At 43.9% G+C, this 8,347-nt stretch overlaps 1 protein-coding gene across 2 annotated transcripts in view; it reads left to right on the top strand.

The window, feature by feature from the left end:
* The first annotated feature begins 248 nt into the window (after positions 1-248).
* The window catches only part of gsna (gelsolin a), a 24,176-nt gene continuing 16,077 nt past the window's right edge, over positions 249-8,347 (top strand). For both annotated transcript variants that reach the window (XM_012830156.3, XM_012830155.3), the window contains exon 1: positions 249-434. The gene's annotated coding sequence lies outside the window, so the exon portion shown is untranslated. The remainder of the gene's footprint in view (positions 435-8,347) is intronic.

Raw genomic sequence — 8,347 nt, 5'->3', positions numbered from 1 at the left:
TTGCTTATCACCATGAAATGATTTAATATTTAAATCCCCAAGCAGTAAAAAAAATGGACAACGTTTCAAATAGAGTTTCACTGGCAAGTTAGCGCTAATACGGGCTCTGCTCATAAGCCTCCTAAATAGGGGGTGGCTAACGTTAGCGGACTGCACGCTGAGAGACGGCACAGATTTGCAGTCGAAATTGGCCACTCGCAGGCCGCTCCTGATGTGCTGGTGTGAGGGAGGAGCCTGGAGGATCACCCCTCATGAGCCCTCATAGCGGAACGCAGCGACTGTAGGCAGTGAGTCAGAGGGGAGTTGCCCGAGCCTCAAATACGCAAACGTTCAGCCCCAGCGACACTACTTCTGCAGCTAAATCTCTCCCTCTCCCTCGAAGTGTTAGTTTGTCGCGGATCCTGCTCTCACACACTCGAATCAACAAACGCGAGGTAAGTGTTTTGCTTGTGATAACCAGTTCTTAGTCTGTTCCTCTGTGATGCTTTGGTGCAGTCTAATCAATGTATTGTTAGCTTCTTTGAAGCACATAAAGGCTAAATTGACCAGTTATTCCCTTGATTTGTCACTTTAAGTTATGCGTGACATTGCCTTGAAATAATTAAGGCCTACCTGCATATATATTGTAGCTTGTTCATTGTCCCGGACCGTCACTTTGTTTTGCCCTGAACTTGTTCTATGGCAGAGCCATAGACAGCAAGTAGACAGCCACGTCTCAACAGACGCAAAATGAATCAAAGTTGTTTGCAACATGCTCCTCCAAGCAACTAATTGGACCAGGACAGTCAAGTCCATATATGGAGAAGACTGAGTAAAATGCTCAGGGGTAAAAAGACATCTCTGAGATGAGGATAAAATGGGTCTGCAACCTTGCTTGTGATTGGATGATGAACAGAAGGGGTAGCCTGGCCAAGCAGGTCTGAATAACAACTGTGACAGTGTTACAACTTTGTTGTTACACCTCAATAGCTTGTCCGTTATCAGGCCTGCATTATGATATTTACAGTTAGTGAAATATCAGTATAAACTCATCAGTATAGGTTTCACTGAACGGTCAGTTAGCTGCCGCTGAAGACTTCCATTCTTCCACCTTTAACACACCCTGCAAGTACATTTCTTTCCATGATCACGTTATGGAAACTTATTGAGGTATAAGAGTCAGATGCCAACAACATGGGGGCAAATAGCACAGTGAATATTGAAAAAAACACAAACACACACATAGGCCCGTCATCTGCCAGGTAGCGGCTGCGATGGATCTGGCCTTGGTCGATCTAGGCTGAATCTGTTCCACAGTGTGCGCCTGTCTGGGTGGTGTAGTCAAGGCCACGCCCGCAGAGACATGACTAACAGTTTTTTAGCAATTAATGTCTGAAAATATTCTAGGAATAGGTCAATGGACTGTCCATCCAATCAGTTTTATTAACGACAATCTCATCAGTTCCTCAGCCTATATCATATCAGTAAGAGTTAACTCTTATGTTTTACATGTTATCATAACCCCCTGGGCTCAAGTGTGACAACAATTCTTAACTTCCTGCCTATACTGCTGGCATATGGAAATGTTTTGTTGCCGTAGAAACAGACAGTAACAAACACAGTCTTACTCATTTACACACTTTAAATGTTACATCTCCACACTAAATATATCCATGACCCTCATAACAGGAAGTTGGTGACTTTTGACTAGACTTCCCCGACTTCCCACAAGCATAGTCATTTTCCCTTTTAGTATTAAAACATTACCCTGGAACAAGATATTGCTATGGCAACTGCACTGTGCATGCAATAAACCAAGCTGTTAATTTATAAGCATGAATAGGTTTTAAGGTTATTGAAGGTAACTGTGGGCTGTTAAATTGATTTCAAATCACAGCCACAGTCACACTGTTCCAGCAATGGCAGTTTGGAACTCTCTCGAACATAGATAGCGAACTCCTCTGAGACACGTTTGAAACTTGCAGCCACTTGCTCCTTATCAGGCCTCAGGCTGGTTCCTGAAACTGCACTTGTGTGTATCAGTTTGATACAAATAGCCTACTGTGTGTGGAAGAGGTGTGCAGGAGGGGAGATATGAGCTGAGATGTTTGGGTGGATGGGTGTGGGTAGGCCCATGTAGGCCCATGTAGGCATCCATGAAAGAGACAGACAGATTTCAATTTTCAATTCAATTTCAATTTTATTTATTTATATGGCGCCAAAAAAATACGATTGTCTCAAGGCGCTTTACAAAGCCCAGGGGCCTGACCCTGGGTGGGAGGCTGGTAATTGGCCCAAACAGCTGTGGAATGGCTGAGGAACGTATGCAAAACATCAGCGTCCTCTAATCTTCTCATTCCACCCTATGCTTACCATGCAGTCTGAAACAATGACTGGCTTGCTGTACAGCACGGATAGGTTAGCGAGTGTGCATGCACAGGGCACAGGGGTATTTCTGTTTCCGTGTTTGTCTCTGCTCAGTGCTGGTAAACAGCAGAGCAGAGCCACAGAAATGCAAAGCAGCCATCCCATTCCAACCAGCGTACTAATAAAACCCCCAAACCTCCTCACTGGCTCTCAGCTGTGGAGTTTAGGAGAGGATTTATTTGGGGATCTTTGAGAGAGACACATTTAGTAGAAAATGTGTCTCTCTCATAGACAGACCTCAAATTCAAACAACACAAATACACTGACTGCATCAGTCTTATGCAGCACAGGAGTGGATATTTACATACTTAAATACTTAAAATAATACTTAATTTTGACTTGGCTCACACCTGTTTCCAGATGTATCTTGGCGCTGCATGCTATTGTCATTTTAAGTAAACCATTAGCCTTCCAGTCTCCCAGATTAAACATTAGCAGGTAAGGTTGAGAGTTCCTGTGAGTCAGAAGTAATCACGTATCAGCCGAAGGAGGCCTGAGTGGGTGTAGTCAAAGCCATTTTGGAGGCCATGTAGTCTTATGCTGAGCAAAGGCTGTGAATCAATACATGGTTTCACATGGGATGAGAAAGACCACAGGTAGTAAGGTCGGGTGTTTTATGAGGTTGTAAAGTGTGATGCTTCCTTCTCTTTGCTGTTGTGTCTCTACCTAAAGTAAACAGCACCTTTTGTTTGCTTATTTGTGTGTGTGTGGGTGTGTGTGCATGTGTGTGTGTGCACGCACAAGCAGCAAGAGAGAGAGAGAGGCTTAAGACCCCATGCTGAGGGTTTAGTTGATCAGTAAGATACGCACAGAGACACACAGACACACAGACACACACAGACACACAGACACACACACACACACACACACACACACACACACACACACACACACACACACACACACACACACACACACACACAATGGTTTCCATTAGTAGGTAGTTACCGGCTGGTACAATTTTTGGCTGGTACAATTGATGAAAAAAAACAAACAAAAAAACTTGCCATTCAAATGGTAAAAATGCTCATATAAATCCTAAAACGTATCCTCAAACAAGACATTTGTGTTGTAAACAAAGCAAATAAATCAATAATGGAACTATATCTTATTATTATATTATTTGGATTAATGCAAAAATCCACAAAATCCACTCCCATTAGACAGTGTGGGGAGAAAACGGATTGTATCCAATCACCTTTCAATCTCTGTGAAGCTTCAGTCCCTCCAAAGCCTTCACCATGTCTGCAGTAGTGACAATGACTGGAAAATCCAATTTTAATTGTCAGACACATCATGGTAATTAGCTTATCAAATTGTTCTATTTCTGTCAGAAACATCATTGGCTCTCAGTGTTTGTTTGATAGCCTATAGCGTAAGCAGGGTGAGTAGACTCATTCTGTTTGCCAAAACCACATTTAGCTGACATTTAGCCACATTTACATGGCGACCTACCTAACAGTGAACATTTGAATAAAGTGGTGTCAAGCACCATCGTGCTACAAAGTTGCAGTTGCACCCTAGATTATGACAGGATTTGGACATTACCAATTCATGTTGAATTCAGTTGCCCAACCTATATCCAAATGCCCACCCTAGGATCACATCCTGGTAACAGTCAACTGATTTGAGGACATTGTCATTATTTTGTCAACCTAGGTGTACATAATATAGGATACATTATACTTGCTTGTTTTTTAACAAAGTTTTAAATTTGTCCGGTAAAATAAATTCTTTCCGGAACACAGGGCAGACAAGAAAAACTCCTAGCGGAAAACCCACACGGCACTTGGAAAGGATATTTGACTGGAAAAAATGAGTCATCCTGGAAATACCACTAGGCAGAGGATTCTTTAATACTCGCAAAATCTTCTGGCTGACCTGAGTCAGTACAGTTCAACAGCAGTCACTGGACACCACCATGATGTCAGCCATTTGATTTAAGGATTCTGTTTCTATCCCCCGCAGCAGTCATTATAGCCAAACCAATAGATTTTTCCATCAGTTGGTCCAAGATATCCTGAAAACATGATACGTGATCCGTTAGGCATTATCTGCCTTTTTACAGTAAATGACGGCTGCCGCACTCCATATCTGTCGGTTTGTGCCACTGTAATGCATACAGTGTTATGTTGTATGCAGTGTCCTTCAGTCAAGAGTACCGTAGCTGACCAGGGTAAGTTGGGAGCTTCTCCAATTTAGAAAAAAACAGTCTTTCGATTACACTTTGCATATCATCATGCATAGTGGCGAGCACACACACACACACACAGACACACACACACACACACACACACACACACACACACACACACACAATGCGCACAATGAGTGTGTTAAAACACGCGTGGTGCATCGACACACTGACATGGGCCCCTGTAGTAGCTGCAAGCTGTCAGAGACAGTTTGACTAGCTCCTTTAGCTGTGCCTAATAGCATCAGCAACATCTCGACACAACACAAACACTGACAAGAAATATGAATTCCCTGCATGAAACATTACTTTTAAGTGATGCTTGAACAGTGCATACAATAGATAGGCCTAAAGAAAGAGTGTGTTACATTAATACCTGATCCTGTAGCATGAGTAGGTACTGTTAGCATGAGTGGGTACTGCTAGCATGAGTGGGTATTGTTAGCATGAGTGGGTACTGTTAGCATGAGTGGGTACTGCTAGCATGAGTGGGTACTGTTAGCATGAGTGGGGAGAGGCCTGTGTTGAGATGACGGGTAAAAGAGAGTCAGAGTCATGAGGATGCTGGTTACCTAGGCCCCCTGTCATGGCTGAGTGCCCACAGTGTGTGTGTGTGTGTGTGTGTGTTTTGGGGATGGGGGGGGGGGGGGGCTCGGGGGCAGGCTCATCCCTGGTGGCACCTCCCAGCTCTTCCTGCTCCTCATGTGCCAGTGAGACAAGTACCAGAAGTCATGTAACCACACTCCGCTATTTATATCCCCTGCCGGGAGCTCTCTCTCTCTCTGGCTGTCTCTGGCTGTCTCTGGCTCTCTCTGTGTGTGTGTGTGTGTGTGTGTGTGTGTGTGTGTGTGTGTGTGTGTGTGTGTGTGTGGGTGTGACAGTCTGTCTGCTACCCTGTTTGCTGTGCTTTCCTGGTTAACACGGAAACAGATTAGATTATGAAGAATATGAGTTGACTGCTGTTGTCAGTTTTAATACACCCTCATGTTGCACATATTTTGCCTCAGGGAACCGTTTTAAGTCTTGCTCATGTGAACTTTGGACCTGTCTATGTGTGTGTGTGGGTCTATGCCACCCTGGTTGCTATGTCACCTTTGTTAGTATTTCTGAAAATGTAATTCCTGTCACCTGAAAACTGTTGTTTGATCCTCTTTGCTTCCTGTATCTTGTGTTGATCTCCTCAGTCTCTCACTAGCACTGCTTAAACACACCTCACAGTCGAGGATGTGAACCTCATACGACCTCTGGTGTGTTTCAGGGACTGGTGAGCGCACTGATGAAAATGCCTAGCTAATAGCCTAACTAATGACTTGTACATCATAATTCTCGATATATGACCATGATTGCAGTTTACATCAGCAGACTTGTTTGACTGTTAAACCTGAACAAAATATGTTCTTCAGACTAGCAGCATTGAAGACTGAATAGCAAGCCTTTCATGGTGGTGTTTGGAATCTTCCACACAGCACTCATAAACCCCTTTAGAATTTGTGAATCCCCTGACGTGGAGCCTGTGATATCCTTCATGCTAATAGTTCATTAGCTTAGTTCCCAATCCAGTGCACACAAGTGTCCCTCTGATTGCTTCAGTTGGTTTCATAACAGCTGGGATGCCTCATCAACTCAGACTGTTAGGTCTGAAGGATGATTTGGCCCCTTTAAAAATGCCCTCTTCTCCCTGCCCCTTTCAAATGCCCTCTTCTCCCTGCCAGTCACACCCCGACAGCGGCATGCCACTCACAAGCAGCCACTCTGTGAGCGCCGTCGCTGTTGACATGTCTCTCAGCATCATTAGCTCAGAAAGAAAGACAGAAAGCGCACGAGAGAGAGAGAGAAAGAGGGAAAGAGATAGAGAGATTCGATATCTCGCCTTTGAATTCTCACTTAATCAAAGTGTGACTCCTTCCATGTTTGAAATAATATCTCGATACCCGCGGCCGACACCCTTGGTGGGTTAATTGCACGCTTCTGTCTGTGAGATGAGAACAACGCAGCGGAGTACTTCATCACACATATCTCTCAGGCGCCCACGCCATTCGCTATGCTAATCTCCCAGCACGGATCTGACGGGAGGCTTTGATGAGCATACTGACAGCAGAGCAAAGGGCCATGCTCCCTCTCTCTCTCTTTCTCTCTCTTTCACTTTCCCTTTCTCTCTCTATCTCTCTCTCTCTCCCTGTCTCTCTCCCTCTCTGGCTGGCATCCTCACTCACTGTGCCGTTCCCATGCTAGGTTTAAATAAAGTTCTGGAGGTATGGGGTTCTGGAGTGAGCCCCTGAGGACAGTCCAAGGAATTCAGAACAAGAGAAGTCAAGGTCTGATTTTTAAAGGCACATAAGCTTTCCATTTGGCACCCCCTATGCTATTAGGAGTGAACCTATTTTTTGGTGTAACTTAGACCAAACACAAATAGTATCAGTGGGCTTCAGCCATAACAGTCCTGACAGCTCTGACTTAGACGGAACGAAAGAGTGGCTCCAGAGTGTTTTGAATCTTACCGTGAAATCTAATCTATGACCAATGCGGGCTGTGTGGGCAGATATCCATCCGTAAGAGTGAACTAGACCATATTCATGGCTCTCGCAAGGGATCTCGACCCTTGCTCTTACTGTGCCATTAAAGTGAGCCTGAAATGGTTACATAATAACCACATCAGGAATCACTGTCGTCTTTATGGCCAGAGTGGCGGGAATGGAGGAAATGGTTGGCATGGGAACCAGAGTTGTCAAACAATGCCAAACATCTTTAACCACAGATATTACACATCATCATCATCTCATGACTCATATGCACTCATATGTATTTACACACACACACACACACACACACACACACACACACACACACCAGACATCTATCAAAGCAAGAACAGAGGAAGACAAAAGGGGAACAGCCGGATTTATACGGACTCCCTGAAGCAACTTCCCATTCTCGGGGGGTTGGGGGTTGCACATAGTTTTGGTGTGAGTCAGAAAAAAAGACTGGCACATCAGCCGGATGTAGGGAGGTCTGCCCTCGTCAGAGCGGAGAGGTAGAGAGGGCTGGAATGTAAACCAGAGACTTTAATTGCTATGCAATGTACACACACGGGTACACACACAAGGGTTTGCAGTGTCTCTTGGCCGGCCTTTGAGGAACTATGCCATTTCAATTGCCCACATCATGTTTTAATCGCTAATTGTGCAGTTGTCCTGTGGCGAAACAGAGTAGTGATAAGGCATTATCTATTGTTTGTGTGTGTGTGTGGAGGGGGGTGTATGGAGTGTAGAATAGCTTCAAAATTCACAAATAAATGTCACCGAATTCACAAATGTATTTTGAGATTCACATATAAATGTCAAGCGATTCTCAAACGATTTATTTACAGACTAACGAACGTGCATTTACAAACCGCTCGGCATTTGTGAACATTCCTGCATTTATTTGTGGACTTTTGAGACTTTCCTGACGCAGCTTGATTCAGCAATGCATTTTTTCCAAAAGGATATTCTCTTCAGCTCTGTCAGATGTCTAGAATGTCAAGTTACAAGTTCAAGTTCAAGCTCAAATTGTTTTCAACCCTCCCGCACATTGTGTGGACAATTCCATTTATGCATAAATGCACATTCGTTAGTCTGTAAATAAATATAACAGCATTTACATTAATGGGACGTGTGAAATTTGTATGTGAATCAGGAAATACATGTGAGAATGTATTCGAATGTATTTGTGAATCGCGTGACATTTATTTTTGAATCACAAAATACA

The sequence above is a fragment of the Clupea harengus genome, chromosome 12 (genome assembly GCF_900700415.2).
Source record: "Clupea harengus chromosome 12, Ch_v2.0.2, whole genome shotgun sequence".
Lineage (NCBI taxonomy): Eukaryota > Metazoa > Chordata > Actinopteri > Clupeiformes > Clupeidae > Clupea > Clupea harengus.
This window is presented reverse-complemented; position numbering and strand designations above follow the sequence as displayed.